Genomic DNA, 16,674 nt, shown 5'->3' with positions numbered 1-16,674 from the left:
GCTTCGGGCGCCACCGCCGCCGCCGCCGCTGCCGCCGCCGCCGCCGCCGCCGAGGTAGTGAGCGCGAGAGGGCATCTGAGGGACCCGGCCACCGTGCACTGGCCGCCGCCGAGACCTCTGCCCCAACCCGGGCCAGCGGGAGCTGCGGCCGCCCTCCACTTCCCCCCCTTCACCTTCCCGGCCGGCAGCGGCGGCTGCACACGCCGGAGCCGGAGCCCGAGCCGGAGCCGGAGCCGGAGCCGGCGGCAGGGGGGCAGGGAGGCGGCTGCCGCGCTCGGCCGGGACTGGTAGCTACTTCGCGGTGAGAGGACGCTGAGGCGGGGCTGGAATCGCTGCCTCGTCCCGGGGCTTGGGGCGAAGGACCCCCAAGGTGTCGGGAGGGGGGTCCCAGCCGCCGCGACACATGCGGGAGCCGGGAGCGGGGGCGGCGCCGAGCGGAGCCGGCCGGGTCCCCAGCCTCGCCGCTACCTCAGCCGCCCGCCCGGGGCCGTAGCATCGCGCTCCGAAGTGTATGAGTCGGAACCCCAAGCCGGGCAGCCACCCCCCGCCCTGGGGGGCGGGGACCCCGATGTGAAGCGGCGGCGGGGAGAGCCGGACCGGCGCCGTCGTCCTTTCCCTACCTTCCCCTCCCCTCCACCCCCTCCGGGGGGGGGTCTTCTCCCTCGGCCAGCCGCCGGCCCCCCGGCTCCTCGGCTGGACTCCGGGAGTTCTTAGAGCCCCCTCCCCCGCCCCAGCCCTCCGGGCGGCGGGGCCGGGGGGGAGCCGGGGGGCCGGCTGCAGCCTCCGCCCAGAGGAAACTTTATAAAAACAAAATCCGGAGCTTTCCAAACGTGACTGTCCCGGGACAAGTGGCCCTGGACGGGCCGGAGCCCCAGCCTGAGACCCAGGAAGAGGAAAAGAGGAGGTGAGAGGGACCGCCACCACCTCCGCCGGCCGCGCGGAAGAGACCGGGGTGGCCGGCCGACGGAGCCACGGCAGCACCGCTTCTTGCACAGTTCCGCGCCCAGCCTTCCCCAGCTGTCCCCGCGGTCCCAAGGAGGAAGGGAACTCCAGCTACTTTCTTGGCGCTGCGGCTCATCCCCACAGCGTGAGTAGCCTCGGGAGGGTGAACGGCGGGATGGAAAGTGGGAGTTGCCGCAGCTGGTTGTGAGTTTTTTTTTTGGGGGGGGGGGGAGGTTGGAGTGTGTTGCCGGAGGGTTGGCGTGTAGAGGTGAGAAGATCTCTTGTGTCCCTTTCTTTGGCACAGAAGAGAAGACAGTAGGTAGCTCTGTGCTTTGTAAACCTTGTAGCTTGCAGGGTACAGGATGATCTTTGAGGAGTTCTGACTGCTCCAGAGTGGGAATACGCACCTTTCTTCTGGCAAGTAATTGGCAAATGGAAATTGAGGAAGCCATAGCCTCAGTGCGCACAAAGGATATCTCTGTACTGTACCTTTTCCTGCTACACCGGCTGTGATATAGCGTGGCAGTTGTTTCTGGGCAACACTTTTGGATTCCCACGTGGGAACCACTTACAGTCTGAACCCTCGAAAATAAAAGAAAAACACTTTTTTCCTTTTAGTTTTCCTTGAGAGGATAACTGATTTGTTTTTTCATATTAGTACCTATTGGTATAAGTTTTTCTTTATCATTTCCTGACTCCACAATTCCTCTTTATAAGAGGACTCCAACAGATTTAAGTTGCTTAGGAAATTCAGTTCTTAATCACTACTGACGGGGGACTTACAATGGGGACAGAGCTTACTGTCTTTGTCATTTTATAAAAGTTGCTACCCCTGCCCTTTCATCCAACAACTTTTTTTTTTTTTGAGTGATAGTGTTTTCCTTGACAGCGGTTTTTTTTCTTGTGAATATGGTGTGAGACTGATTATATTTATCTCTCAGTTAAGAATTTTTTTTTCCCCTATTACTTTAAAGTTGAAGGCTATAAAATTTTTGACTTGTATTCTAGGTATTTTCTCAGGGTACCAAAGTAAAAGTGTGTAAAATAATTAATGCTGGTCACCCGGTGGCTTCTACCTGTAACCCTAGCTTACTCAAGAGGCTGAGATCTGAGCATCCTTTAGAGGTCAGCCCATCCCAGGGAGGGAAGTCTGTGAGGCTCTTAACCTCATTTAACCCCCAAAAAGCCATGTATGGCTCAAATGGTAGAAGGAGAACACTGAATGAAAGAGTTAAGGGATAGTGCCCAGGCCCTGACTTCAAGCCCCAGTACTAGTATACACATAAAGCAACTACCACTTCACATATTTAAGGATTAACTTAAATATGTTAAAGGTTAAATACCCAGTGGAATATTCTGTAACAAGGCTTAGGTATAGATGGAGAATTCTGGTCCATCTGAACAACTAAAATGTGGGCTTGCTAACCCTTACTAATTTGCTAGGGTTGGAGATGCTTTGTGGGAATGAATAGAAATCTGTGCTTATCTATTCAAATTTTTCCATTCCTTATCATGAGTGAATTCATTTAAACTTTCTTAAATGTAATTATCCAAAACTTTTACCTCCTTAAAATAACAGTTCTGTAAATTTATTAGCTTTTATATTATCTTAGACTTGCCTCCTAGTTCCAAGATGAAGTCGGAGTTTGTGTTTTGTGAAATGCTAAATCAGGTTTGACCTTATCTCTTCCTGGTTTTGTAGATGTTGATTTCTCTACTGTCCTCTTTCTCAGTGCTTTCTTGGAACAAGTTTTTTGACAGTTTTGCCCTGCCCTGGAACTTCTGTTTTGCTTAGTTTATGTGCTTTGTTATTCTTAAGCTTTTGTAAGAACCATACATTGTATTTTAAATGAGAACTTGAATGAAAATATCTGGTAGTGGGATGTAAGGTTAGATCTATAATTGGAAAAATTGTTTTTGGTTATGTTTCCTTATTTTATGACATTGAAAAAGTTATATATTCCACTTTTTCCAAAGACGATGGAGAAATCTCATCTTTATAGGCTGATACTTGGAGTGGAGCATAAGTCATAAAACTACCATTTGAGTGTAGCTTGTCCCTGTTCAGAATTGCTTACTTAGTTTAGGACTTGTATTGCTTTGGCTGTAATTTGGTTAACAGTCATGGTAATGTTGTTTTGAATATTTGGGTAGAAATGACAATATTTTGGGTATCTATGTTTGATATGTATATGGGTGGCAGAAGCAATCAAATACACATTGTTCAAATCTGTAGGAAAGGGGAAATGGACCAATACTAATTTAAGACCACTATATACCAGGTCCATGTGTTTGGTTCGTGTCTTATAGTTGTAAATGTAGTTGTGTATTTTCATTAGGGAAATGTTGATTTTTCCTACACTACACAGAATTATTTGGAGCTGAATCTGAGAATGTGTTTCAGGGAGAAAAGATCACATGGAGACAAAATTAAGACTTTTAGAATTTGAAGGAATAGAAGACAGGTCTGATTAAGAAGTTAGATTGATGTGAAGGAAATCCCTATAGAGGAAGGTTATTTCTTTCTGTCTTTATTTTGGTTGGTCATGGGGCTTGAACTCTGCACCTGGGCTCTGTCCCTGAGCTCTTCAGCTCAAGGCTAGTGCTCTACCACTTGTGCCACAGCACCACTTCTGGTTTTCTGGTGGTTAATTGGAGATAAGATTCTCATGGACTTTTCTGCCAGGGCTGGCTTTGAACATGGATCCTCAGATCTCAGCCTCCTAGTAGGATTACAGGTGTAAGCCACTGGCACCCAGTGAGGAAGGTTACTGAATAGAGTTCCAGGCCAATTTGGGTTTGTGTAGACTGTAGATGCTCTCTTATAGCCCAACAAGCAGTTTACAGCAATGTTCCTGAGAGGGTAGTTTTAGATGATTACATTTTATCTCAAAGATTAGGATTTTTGATTTTTTTTGTGTATTTCTTTTTTCTTTTCTTTTTTTTGGGGGGGGGACTGACATTGTCTAGGGGCTTATCAGGAGTAGGGATGGAAAAGATGTCTTTAATATTTTAGTGTGCCAGTAGTTTCTTGTTAAGAAAGAATTCAGAAACAGGGCAGTGCACTTTGTTTTGGACGTTACTTTTTGAGTTAAGAGTTAGATACTGATAATTTCAAGACAGTGAAATAGTTTAATGAGTGATAGGCTGATAGTGTTAGGAGATTTTCAAAACACGTTTCTGAGATTGTACATAGCAAGTGAAGAACTGAAAAATGGGTATTTATTTTGAGAGCTAGGATTTGTGTTCGACCAAGCAAATAAACAGTAAGAGCAGAGACTAGATGAGACTCTTCCTCAACGAAAAAGATATTTTATAAGTGGATAATACTTGAAAAGTATTTGAAAAGGAAGGAGCAGCCTTTAAACATGACCACTGTTGTAGTCCTATGGCATATGAATTTGTATTTTTGGAACAGCTATAGATTTTTAATCTGGTATTCAGTTTTCTGAGATTTAGTTCAGCAAACAGAATTTCATTGTTAAAGAACTTATAGTAAATGGGCAGATTTGCTTCTCTATATTCATATTTTAAAAGTTTACCTTGTATTAATGGTCATCTTAAGTTTGGTCTTACTACACAAGTGGGTCTAAAAATAGCTGACAGGGAATGCTATTTCCCTTGCTTGCAGTTGGTGTGCGTCTTTGTGTCCCATACAATGGAGGGGATATCCCTGTGTTGGCAAAGCAGTGCTGAAAATGCTTTACTTTTTTTATTTTTAAGAAAACCTTTTTATTAAAAAAATCTGACATTAAAAATATTTAGACTTTTTGTGGCTAGCATCTGGTGTTGACTTTATAACAAGGATTAAAGATTGCAAGTACTGACACTTTTTGTGTTTTGATTTTAGAACCACTGTAGAGCTTCTTTGGCTTCCTATGAGAGTATTTGATTGGAAGAACCCTCTTGGGAACAGATAGTTGGCCAGGAGAAAGGTCACAATGATTCTAGGGTACGGGTGTAGGGATTAGGATATATGCTGCGTTGGGACCTTCTCTCTTCCACTTTCCACAACATTTTCTTATGTTGGTGGAATCCTTTAGATGGACTGAAAAGGCAGTCTTTTAATAACTGTGAGAAAGGTGGGACTCTGATAGTAGGGGAGCGGTAACTTAAGTGTTTTGCCTTACAACTTTGGGATTAATATGAGATGATTAGTCAGCCTTGGAGAGTGTGTTTGTACATGTCTTAGCAGTAGATCACATCAAAGTCTATGTGTAGCTTAGCAGCTGCCCATTTCATTGTGCTTTGGTGATAGTTCTTGAAGTCTTGTGCTCCCTCTGACATCTTATTGTACAGAGGAAGGATTGGCAAACATTTTTTGTTACAGGCTAGTTAATATTTTAGGTTTTGTAGTCACATGTTCTTTTAGTAACTGATCAATGGAATTTGCATGAAGATAAAAACAAGAGGCAGGTTGGATTTGACTTGTGTGGGTCAAAACTTACAGATCTGTGCTATGGAGGATTGAAGATCTACCAACATAGAATATTGGCTTCATTATACTACAAAGCCAAAGCTGGCTATTTTAGGTGGTCTATCTTTTCTAGGTGAGATATACTCCTCTGTGCAATATTAAAATGTTTATTCATTAAGCAGAAGACCAAAATCATAATGATGAATATAGATTGAAGAGTAAGGGTGATGTCATTGCTAAAGACTTGCAGGTAAAGAATAGAGACCTTTCCCATCTATCCAAAGATGGTGTATCGTGATAGATACTTTGGCTTTATATCATGGCCAAAAGGACTTGAAAAGAGGCTTATTGTGTATAATTTTGAAAGGTTCTAAAAATAAGCTGTAAAGTACTTTGAAGATAAAAATTGAAGGTATTTATGCTTTGTTTGAATCTGACAAATGTTAGTCAAATTATAAGAACATTAAAGTTTAATAGTACTTAAAGATTGCTTATTTATTTATTTGGCTTGAACTCTGCGCTCTTCAGGGTGAGTGCTCTACCACTTGTGCTACAGTGCCACTTCCAGTTTTTTGGTGGTTAATTGGAGATAAGAGTCTCATGGACTTTTCTGCCCTGGCTGGTTTTGAACTCTGATCCTCAGATCTTGGCCTTTTGAATAGCTGGGATTACTGGTGTGAGTCATTGGCACTCAGCTATAGTGATGGTTTTTAAAATTTCAACTGCTTTCATTTCATACAGTTTAGTCATTCCTCTGTGTCTGGGGGATTGATTGCCATAAGAATGTCCAAATTTTTTCTATAAAATAAAGTAGTATTGGCATATAACCTGTACATATTCTCTCCTATGCTTTAAATTATCTCTAATTATACCTAATACAGTGTGAATGTCATGTAAATAATAGTTGTTATGCTGTATTAAGTAGAGTGAGAAGACAAAAGATCTGCACATATGTGGAAGTCACAGGTATGGAGGGCCAGTTGTCTTCCAGTGTGCCTGTTACTTCAGTTTCTCTTCCTCTTCCATTTTTTTTGGGGGGGGGGGGAGAAGGGTTTGGGGTTTTTAGGTTTATTTAAGAGCAAAATCTGTTCCCTTCTTCTTTTCTTTTTTCTTTTTTGAGACAGAGTCTCACCTAGTAGCTCAGAATGGCTGGATCTCAGTCCTTTAACCTTCTGTTCCCTTCCCTCTCTCCCCCTCTGTCCCTCTTCCCCTCTTCTCCCTTCCCCTGCCCCCCTTTGTCATTCCCCCTTCCTTCCTTTCTTTTCTGAGACAGGGTCTCAGCTCAGAATGGCTGGATCTCTAACCTTAGCTTCCCAAATTGCCCCACCATGCCTGGCTTACTTCCAGAGTCTTGAACCCACTAACATACGCATCATACTGAAGTCACAAGGCAAATTGCTGGTTTGTTTTTTAGAAAAATGCATAATTTGTCAGTCTTTTAGGATGACATGCTTTTTAGAGGACTCTGGAGGGAATAACTTTTCATGGCCTCCTAAGGTCTCAGAAGAATTAGCTTCATCCACAGTAGTAATTTATAACTACCCAGGGCTTCAAATCACACACCTGGAAACAGCAACAAGTTGCTGGTTCTCCTCTCATTTACCTAATAAGATACTTTTGAGGCAGAAGTCTTAGGTAGAGAGTACATTTTTTAGCTACATGACCTTGGACAAACTACTTATTTAATATTGGCTTTAGCACCTGTTGATGGAGGAAAACATGTCCTTCACAAGGTTGTTATGAGGTTTAAATGACGTAAGACAACATGTAAAACTTTAGTCTAGTACCTACTGTGTTGTATATGACCTGTCAGTTTATTGAGTCTCATAAACCTATGTGTTGTAAATAAAAGAGTAAAAGTTAGGCTTTGTATTGTTCGATGTGTAAATTCAGGACTTGGGTCTGAAAAATACTATTGAATTACAGTGCTTACAAAAGCATCTAAAGCAAGTATGTGATTCATTAACACTTTGTTAAATAGTCTTAAAAACTTTCTCTAGTTTTTTTTTAAAAACTGTTGTCTTTATAAAGAAATAAAAGATTTTGTAGTTCATTTCTAAAGACCTCAGTTGTACATGGAACAGGAAGGAGGGTTTTTTTTTTGTTGTTGTTGGATATAGGGCTTAAACTCTGGGCCTGGGCGCTTGCTGTCCCTGAGCTCTTCAGCTCAAGGCTAGCGTTCTACCACTTGAGCCACAGTGCTCAAGTGCTGGTGTTGCATTGGAGTTAAGAGTCTAAGAATCTCATGAACCTTCCTGCCAGGGCTGGCTTTGAATGTAATCCTCAGATCTTAGCCTCCTGAGTAGCGAGGCTCACATGTGTGAGCCACTGGCGCTTGGCCAGGAAAGAGTTTTTCCCCCCAATCATTGATTGTCTCTATCTCTGATAAGTAACTTTGTTTTAAATTGTCCATTGGGAAATATGAGAATATAATTCAGTTATTAGCTCCTTTAATTTTCAGTCCCTTTATCTGTTGTAGATAAACAGCTTTAAAAGTCGTGGAATTGAAGACTTAACTATCATTTATATCAAATGAAGATAGAAATAATTTTATTTATAAATTAATTTATATTTTTGTTGTCTTTTTCACAAAACTATTAATATGTATTTCTTCTTAAATATTCCTTGAATAGCCCCATTTTTCAGAAATGGGGCTGGAAAGGTGGCTCAGTGGTAGAGTGCTTGCCTTGCATGCATGAGGCCGTGGGTTCGATTCCTCAGCACCATAGAAACAGAAAAAGCCGGAAGTAGCTCTGTCTTAAGTGGTAGAGTGCTAGCCTTGAGCTGAAGAGCTGAGTGACAGTGTCCAGGCCCAGAGTTCAAGCCTCACAACCGACAAAAAAAAAGATATTATTGCTTTAAGCCTGGTATAATTATTGTTTTACTGGCCAATGCAAGGAATAAATGGTTCTTTATTGTTTTGGTATTTGGAAAGTATTTCTGTTTTGAGAACAATTTGATTTTACCTAGTATATTCTGTTTTATTTGATAAAAGTGTATATTTAAGGTGAGCATATTAAAAATCTAGCCAGGCCTTATTCCTGTAATTCTGACTACTCAGAAGACTGAGATCTCAGTATTGTGGTTTGAAGCTAGCCTGGGTAGGGAAGTCTGTGAGACTGCCAAAAAAGCCAGAAGTGGAGCTGTGGCTCAAATGGTAGAGTGCTAGCCTTGAGTTAAAAAAAAAAAAAAAAGGCCAGGGACAGTGTCTAGACCCTGAGTTCTGTGCCCTAGGACTAGTACCAAAAAAAAAAAAAAAAAAAAAAAAAAATCCATAGGCATGATAAAAAATTTGAGACATATTTCTTAGCACTGGTTAACTGCTTGTCTTCTAAGCTCTGTATTCTCTCAATTTTTTCTTTTTTTTCTTGTGCTGGTTCTGGGGCTTGAACCTCAGGGTTTTACACTGTGGCTCAGCTTCTTCCACTCAAGGTTGGCTCTCTACCACTTGAGCCACACACCCACTTCTGGCTTCCTGCTGGTTATTTAGGATCTTCAGGAATTGTTAGCCCCAGCCAGCTTCAAACCTAAATCTGTACTCAGATCTCAGCCTTCTGAGTACCTAAGGATTATAAGTGAGCCATCAGCGCTGGGCTTTACTTCTCCAACTAAGGCAAGTTTTCTTTAGATTTTCAAGTAAATGAAAAATTAGGTTGGTTTATTTGTCAACAACAGTTCTGGTTAATTTACTGAGTAGTTAAAAAAATTTCAGTATTTTACATATTTTTCTTTGCTGGTAGCATTTGTCCCTGGGTCTCTGGGGATCTTAGCATTTCAGAGCTTTTCAAAAAGAGTTTTATAATTATGACTAGATTCTGAATATTTGTGGGAAAAGCATGTTTGATATTTTCCTGATAAGTTATAATACCAGAAGGTTGTTGTATGGGTAAGAATTTGGGCCATTTTATATCATTGGTAAGTCTCTTAATTGACTTCCATGTGAATTTGGTAATATTAACTTTAGTAAAGAGTAAGTGGTAGCCGAGCACTGGTGGCTCAACACCTGTATGGAGGCTGAGATCTGAGGATCGCAGTTTAAAGCCAACCTGGACAGGAAAGTCCGTAAGACTCATTTCTCATTAACCATCAGAAAACTGGAAGTGGTGCTGTGGCTCAGGTGGTTGAGGGCCAGCCTTGAGCAGAAGTGCACAAGGACAGCACCAGGGCCTGAGTTCAAGCCCAATGACCAAAAAAAAAGTGAGGGGGGGGCGGGAATTTTTTTCCAATGAGCATTTTCGAGCCGAATTTTTTTTATTAGACAACTATAGAATTTTAATGTACTAGATTTAGAAATGTAGAGAAGAAAACAGCTTCAAGCTTTTTTTTTTTTTTTTTTTTTTTTTTTTTAAACAAAGTAAGAACCATCCAGTAGGAGACTAGAAATGGAATATATAAGGGATTGGTGAGAATAAGAGGGAGGGAATACTAGACACCGATAATGGAGGGAATGGCTCTGGAAGTTTAGTCAGTGGTCATACCCTGTTATTTTTTGTGTTGTAGACTGGGCTGTTACCACTTGTTATCTACTACCCTTTGAAATGTTGATTAGATGACTGATTATTGTTCCTGGCTTTACAACATCTGGATTCTTTAAATCTTTGAATTTTCATTTGTTTTGGACTATCAGTGTTTTTGGGGGTGGAGGGGTGGGGGAATTTCCTCTAATATCCTATAGGAGAAGGGCTTGGACAAAAATTTTTTGACTTAACACTGGAGTTTGTCTTTATTCATTGCTGGCCACATTTCTCCAGGTTTGCCTAAGAAGGATACTTGTAATTCTGTATGTGACTTAGTAGCTGAGAGGCAACATTGGAGTTGATAGACCCAGTTTCCAGCTTGGCCACTTTGTGACCACTGGCTAGTTCTTTCATGCATTTCCTGTAAACCTTGGATGATAATAATAGTACCTACTTCCCTCATAGGTTAATTAAGAGGATTGAGCAGATAAAGCTGTGTTCTTTCAGCAAGCTGCTTCAATAATAATAAATATTGCAGTATTAAGTTAATGTGAGTTATTTCTGTGAAGTTGTGTTTTTTTTTTTAAATGATGAAGGCATATGTGGTCTTTGTTTTTGAATGTCATTCATTATTTTGTCATTGTTTTTATTTTGCAGCATTATTTACTGAATACCAACCATGTCAGGCATTGATATAAGTGAACAAAACATAAAAATACCTGCTTGATCCAAACTTTCTGGTTGGAGGAGACAAAGTATACCAATAATGCAAAAATAGATGATCTATGATTTAGCTTATGAAATTCGGTTGTTGTACTTTGAATAGTGAAGCTGCCATTAATTACCATTATTCACCTTTAAATTTATTTATTTAAATTTATTTATTCATTCATTTATTCTTTCTGTTGCTGTGCTTCAGTGTTTGGTGGTGGGAACACATAAAATGTGGGAACACATAAAATGGAGACTGAATGTCTCCAACTACAGCTAAATCTTATTTTAAGGCAACCTTAGAGTCTTCATTGTTTCCCTGATTTCCTTACAACATAGATCAACTGTCTCAAAACTTTCATTACTCCAACCTTCCGTTTCATTTTTCTAGAAGTGTTAAGCCTCCTCAGCTTCTCAATTTTTGCTAATCTATATCATTTTCTTCAGAGGAGATGCTAGTCACCCTTTTTAAGGTGTTTTCATTTCTTCCCCATTTTGTATTTTCTACCTTGTAGGTATTATTACTAAGTTGGTGAGTCTCTCTTTTTTTAAATGTATATTTTTCTTTTCCCTTGAATTGTGAACCTTTTTAGGTGGTGGTGGGGGCACTTTTCCATTATGAGTCTGAGCTTTCTCACCTGAAACAAAACAAAACAAAACAAAAGCCGGGCTCTGGTGGCTCACGCCTGTAATCCTAGCTACTCAGGAGGCTGAGATCTGAGGATCGCGGTTCAAAGCCAGCCCGGGCAGGAGAGACCGTGAGACTCCTATCTCCAATAAACCACCAGAAAACCGGAAGTGGTGCCGTAGCTCAAGTGGTAGAGCGCTTGCCTTGAGCTGAAGAGCTGAGGGACAGCGCCCAGGCCCAGAGTTCAAGCCCCACGGCCGACCAAAACAAAACAAAACAAAGTAAAAGATAGTACTGGGTGCTGGTGGCTCAAGCCTGTGACCCTAGCTACTCAGGAGGCTGAGAGTTGAGGATTGCAGTTCAAAGCCAGCCCCAGCAGAAAAGTCCATGAGACTATTGTCTCCAATTAAGCTCCAGAAAAGAGGAAGCAGCACTGTGGCTCAGAGTGGTAAAGTGCTAGCCAAATAGTATCTTCTCCCTAGATGTTGTCAGATTTCCCAGAGATAACATAGAAAAAAAGTTTTGGTAGCAAGAACCTTCATGAATGGTTATCTTTCTTAGTGCTACTCTAGTTCTTAAAGTACGACTCTAGTTCTTGAAGTTGGTGCTGCAAGGCTGTTCAGTACATAAAAAATGTCTGATCATTTACCTGAGATGAATTTGTGAGATTTTGTGGCAGTACTGGGATTTGAATTCCCAGTCTTGAGCTTGTCATGCAGATGCCCTACCACTTGAATCATGCCCTCCCAACACTTTCTGTCTTTGGGATTAGGCTCTTATTTTGTTCACACCTCCCATGTAACTTCAGTGACAGTTGCACAGATTTATGCCTCTGTAATGTGACTTGAATTCTCTGGAATGCAGTAGTCTGAATGGTGCTCCCTGAATTGAATTAGCAACAGAAATCTTGATGGTGTTTTCATATTCGTTACTAAAACTAGTTTACTTTTTTTACCTATAGTGTTTATATATCCACTAGCTATTTTTTTTATTGACATGAGTCCTAAACCTTTTGAAGTGTATAGTTAACTGGTTTTAGTTTATATGCAATTGAACAACTATCACTATTAAGTCCAGAGCGTTCTAGAAAAAAATAACCCCCAAAGAAACTTAGACCCTCCCTACTTCACTTTTTGGCAACTATTAAAAGTTCCACATGCCTCTGTCAGATGGATGAAGTTCACTTGAGGTTGGTGAAGTTAACTTTTATTGGCTTGGTGAATAGGTTCTTAGTGCCTTTAGTTGTTACTTCTTTTCCTCAATCATTCCCATTGTACATAGATTTGCTCTTTTGACAGTCTTCAAGATCTTGCATGTGCTCTTTGTATCTTCTAAGTGACTTGTACAGTAACATCAAGTGTTTGATCTCTGCTTTATGTTCAACATCTAATTCTCTGTGATTTTTTTGTGGGGAGGCTGGGGGGGGTGTGTGTGTGTGGCGGTCCTGAGGCTTTAACTCGCCTGGAAGCTGTCCCCTGAACTTTTTCACTCAAGGCTAGTGCTATATTAGTTTGAACCACAGTTCCACTTCCGTTTTTTGAGTGATGAATTGGAGAGTCTCTTAGAGACTTTTCTGCCTGGGCTGGCTTTGATCCTTAGATCTCAGCCTCCTGAGTAGCCAGGATTACTGGCATGAGTCACCAGTACCTGGCTGATTTCACTGTTATTAAAACTTCAGTTTTATTGCCTAGGCTTTCAGTGCTTTTAGTGTGGTTAAGCTCTTTTCCATCTCTGTTGAATTCCTCTCTTTTTGTCAGTTTTAAAAATTATCCTTAAGTAGTTGTACAAATGTGTTTCAGTTCAACATGTTAGTTTATGAGTACTATGCATCTTCGTCTATTTCATCCCTTCTGTTCTCTTATCTCTCCCAAACTCACCCCCCTCTCCCAATACCTGGTTCCTTTTTCACATATGTACATTTAATATTATGACTATTCATCTACCCTTTCTCTTTCCACTTGTCAGCTCTTCTTTCTCTTGCCCCTTCTCATCTTGATTTTTATCTGTAGATTGTCTTTACTAGTGGTTCTCAAAATATGGTGCTCTGTGATTATTAACATCACCCTTACCTCCAATTGTGAAGAAATGTAGATTGCTCAGTCCCCACCTGGATTCAGTAGTTTATTTTAATCTACCCTCTAGGTGCTTAGATTCATGTTAAAAGTTTGTGTAGGTAGGGAATAAAAGTATCAATGTACTCATCTTTTGTGAAACTTTCTCTTCTACCTATCTTGTAAATATATTAAGAGTCTAAAGAAATATGTCAATTCAGCATTTAAGAAAATTCTACACTCTATTCTAATATTGGGTACGGTTCCTGGGGCATGAACTCAGGGTTCCAGGCACTATCGTCCCTCCCTCCCCCCGCTTTTTTTCCCTTCAAGTCTAGCCCTAGTAGAACAAGAGGTCTAGTTTGGGTTTTGTAGTGGTAACTTGCAGATGAAAGAGTCTCTTCTTCTTCCCAAGGCTGGCTTTTGAACTGTCAATCCTCAGCCTCCTGGGTAGCTAGGATTACAGGTGAGAGCCAGCATTTGGTGTCTGCACATTTTTATATATCTATTTAATTGTTTATTGATTGACTCCCAGTAATTAATATTAGTTGAGTATAAATTTGTAAAAAGTTGACATGATTTATTAAAACAGCTTATGGGACACATGCATTGTTTTGTAATTTAGCAATTTTTTTTAGCAAGGAAACCTAAAATATACTATGGATTTGTGTAATTTAACTTGGAAGATATCAGGGACAGTATTTGATATAGAATTTTCTTTGAACGCAAGGTCTCACATTGGTTCGGCAGATGTTCTGTCACTTAAGCTATGCACTTCCAGTCTTTAATTGTTTAGTTATTTTTGAGATCTAAGTAAGAAAACAAGGAATGATGTTAACTTTTGTTTTTGATTACTGAAAGACTTTCCGTTTTTTTTGCTTTTGGTCAGTCATGGGGCCTGAACTCTGGGCCTGGGCGCTGTCCCCTCAGCTCTTCAGCTCAAGGCTAGTAGTGCTCTACCACTTGAGCCACACCACCACTTGCAGCTTTTTCTGCTTATGTGGTGCTGAGGAATCGAACGCAGGGCCTCATGCATGCAAGGCAAGCACTCTACCACTGAGCCACCTTCCCAGCAAGACTTTCCTTTTTTGAATCAGATTTAATTCTGGAGTAAAATTTGTAAAATTCTTCCACTATTCAACTAATGAGCAAAGAACACAAGATCTTTACCTGTAGAGATCATAACTTCTGCTATTTTCAACATTCCCATGAACTGGTTTCAATTCTTATCATTGAAATATACATACTAAACAGTTTTAACAACTTGATAACCAGGCTGCTTTTTTTTTTTTAATAGTCTACTTCAGAAAGCTGAACCCACATATTTTCAGTGTGTATCATTAAGTGGGATAAAAACATGTTTCTTCTTTTGAAATTCCTGGCATAGCTGGAATTATCTGTTGTAATAGAAATAAATTTCTAATACCTACTTGATACTCCTTGACAGATAGCAGATTAAAAAGATCTATGCCATTATTTTAATTGTTGTAAAAATGTACATATTGACAACTTTTTTTGTGTGTGATTGGTTGTAGGGGCTTGAACTCAGGGCCTGGGCTGTCCCTGAGTCTCTTTGTGTTCAAGGCTAGTGCTCTACCAATTCAGCCACAGCCCCACTTCTGGTTTTTGAGTGGTTAACTGGAGCTAAGAGTCTCCTGGAGACTTCTCTGCCTGGGCCAGCTTTGAATCATGATCCTCAGATTTCAGCCTCCTGAGTAAATAGGATTACAGATGTAAGCCACCAGCTAGCTCTCCGCAACAAAAATTTTTTTTAATTTAATTTTATTTTATTTGTGAACATACTGTACAGAGGGGTTACAATTACGTGGGCAGGATAATGCGTACATTTCTTACCAAGCATTGCACCCTCCTCCTTTGGTTTACCCTTCACATCCCTTCCCAGCCTCCCCCCTCCCCCCTGCAACAAAATTTTTATACTTTGAAGTTCTTTCAAACAAAGCGTACCTAGAGTTCTACTTGGCCATGTCTTATCATAGTGGCTCTTCTAAAACTAAAAATAGTAATATTTCAAATTTTGCATCTGTTGTATTTTGATATTGTCAGATTTTCATATGATGGGCAGTTGCTTGACTCAGTTGAAGTTCTTTCATTTTTGGAAAGTATTTCTTGTATTTCTCATAATTTTCTAACAAAATTTGACAACAGTTTTTACCATCTTGATCTAAATGTGCCCTTCCTTCCTTTTCTTTTTCTCCTTTACTTTCTCTTGTCTCCCCTTGCCCTATTTTCTTTTTAGTATTTCAATAGAGTTATAAACGTAGATCTGCTTAAAAGTAATTTTAAATTTTTAATTCTACTATCAGGTAACTTTTTTTGCCCATTTAGCGTCTAAAATAGAAACTATGTATTTGTTGAAAATTTTAATTTTGTCCACCTTATTATGTAAAAACTTTTTACCCAAGAAACAACTTACTTTTGTTCTACTACAGCTAATTTTAATTGTTGTTCATTGTAAGATTTGTGACAGACCTCTTCATTCTCTTTACTTTACTGTATCTCTACTTGGTTCTGGGTAGGTGTATGCCTTTTTAAATTTTAAAATGTATCCAAAAGGTTTATATACAAAAGATAGAAAAAAAATCTAAAACATTGGAAGTATTTTAATTTAGTAATCATTAAAGCTTGCGCTTCTTGTGAAAAATCTAATAAATACATTATGCTGTTATAACTATGAGATGAAAAACTTATTCCAACTGAGTTAGCTAATGGTAACTGATGATAAGATCAGTTTTGTGCTCAGTGTAATTTTGGTCAGGTTTGTACTTACAGGAGCCTTACCAAGAGGCCTTACCAATAAAGGAACCTAGAAAGTTGTTTAGAACTATTTATGTTTTTTTTTTTGTGGCCTGCCTCACAACACTAATGGATTAAAAGAAAAAAAAAATAAAAACTTTGCTCATGGATAGGATACATAATTATTAAAAATGTGTTTATTAAAAATAATTATTTAAAATGTATACATTTTTCATAGATAACCAAACTTACAGCACATCTTTGGATTATCAAACTTGATTTTAGTTGATATGGATTATGAGAATATTAATTTTTTTAGAACTTAAATACAAATATTTAATATGTTGCATTGGGATAAATACCTGTTTTTAAGATTTAGTTGGCCTCACCTCTTCTGTGGATTTATCTCAAGTAGTTGTAGCACCAGCCTTTTCTTTTTTTTTTTTTTTTTTTTTGGGTCCAGTCGTGGGGCCTGAACTCTGGGCCTGGGCGCTGTCCCTCAGCTCTTCAGCTCAAGGCTAGCGCTCTACTACTTGAGCCACAGCGCCACTTCTGGCTTTTTTCTTTTTGCTTATGTGGTGCTGAGGAATCGAACTCAGGGCCTCAGGCATGCAAGGCAAGCGCTCTACCACTGAGCCACCTTCCCAGCCCATGCCTTTTCTTTTTTAAATCACGATATTGCTGTCTTTTGAGAAGGGCAGGTAGTGTTTTTAA

General features: G+C 40.1%; 1 protein-coding gene across 2 annotated transcripts in view; it reads left to right on the top strand.

The window, feature by feature from the left end:
* Positions 1-115: 115 nt before the first annotated feature.
* The window catches only part of Fbxw7 (F-box and WD repeat domain containing 7), a 116,169-nt gene continuing 99,610 nt past the window's right edge, over positions 116-16,674 (top strand). For both annotated transcript variants that reach the window (XM_070022209.1, XM_070022207.1), the window contains exon 1: positions 116-1,087. The gene's annotated coding sequence lies outside the window, so the exon portion shown is untranslated. The remainder of the gene's footprint in view (positions 1,088-16,674) is intronic.

The sequence above is a fragment of the Dipodomys merriami genome, unplaced genomic scaffold (genome assembly GCF_024711535.1).
Source record: "Dipodomys merriami isolate MVZ:Mamm:240054 unplaced genomic scaffold, mDipMer1.0.p SCAF_15, whole genome shotgun sequence".
NCBI classification, from domain to species: Eukaryota; Metazoa; Chordata; class Mammalia; order Rodentia; family Heteromyidae; genus Dipodomys; species Dipodomys merriami.
Note: the sequence above shows the minus strand (reverse complement) of the source record. Positions and strands in the feature narration are given on the sequence as shown.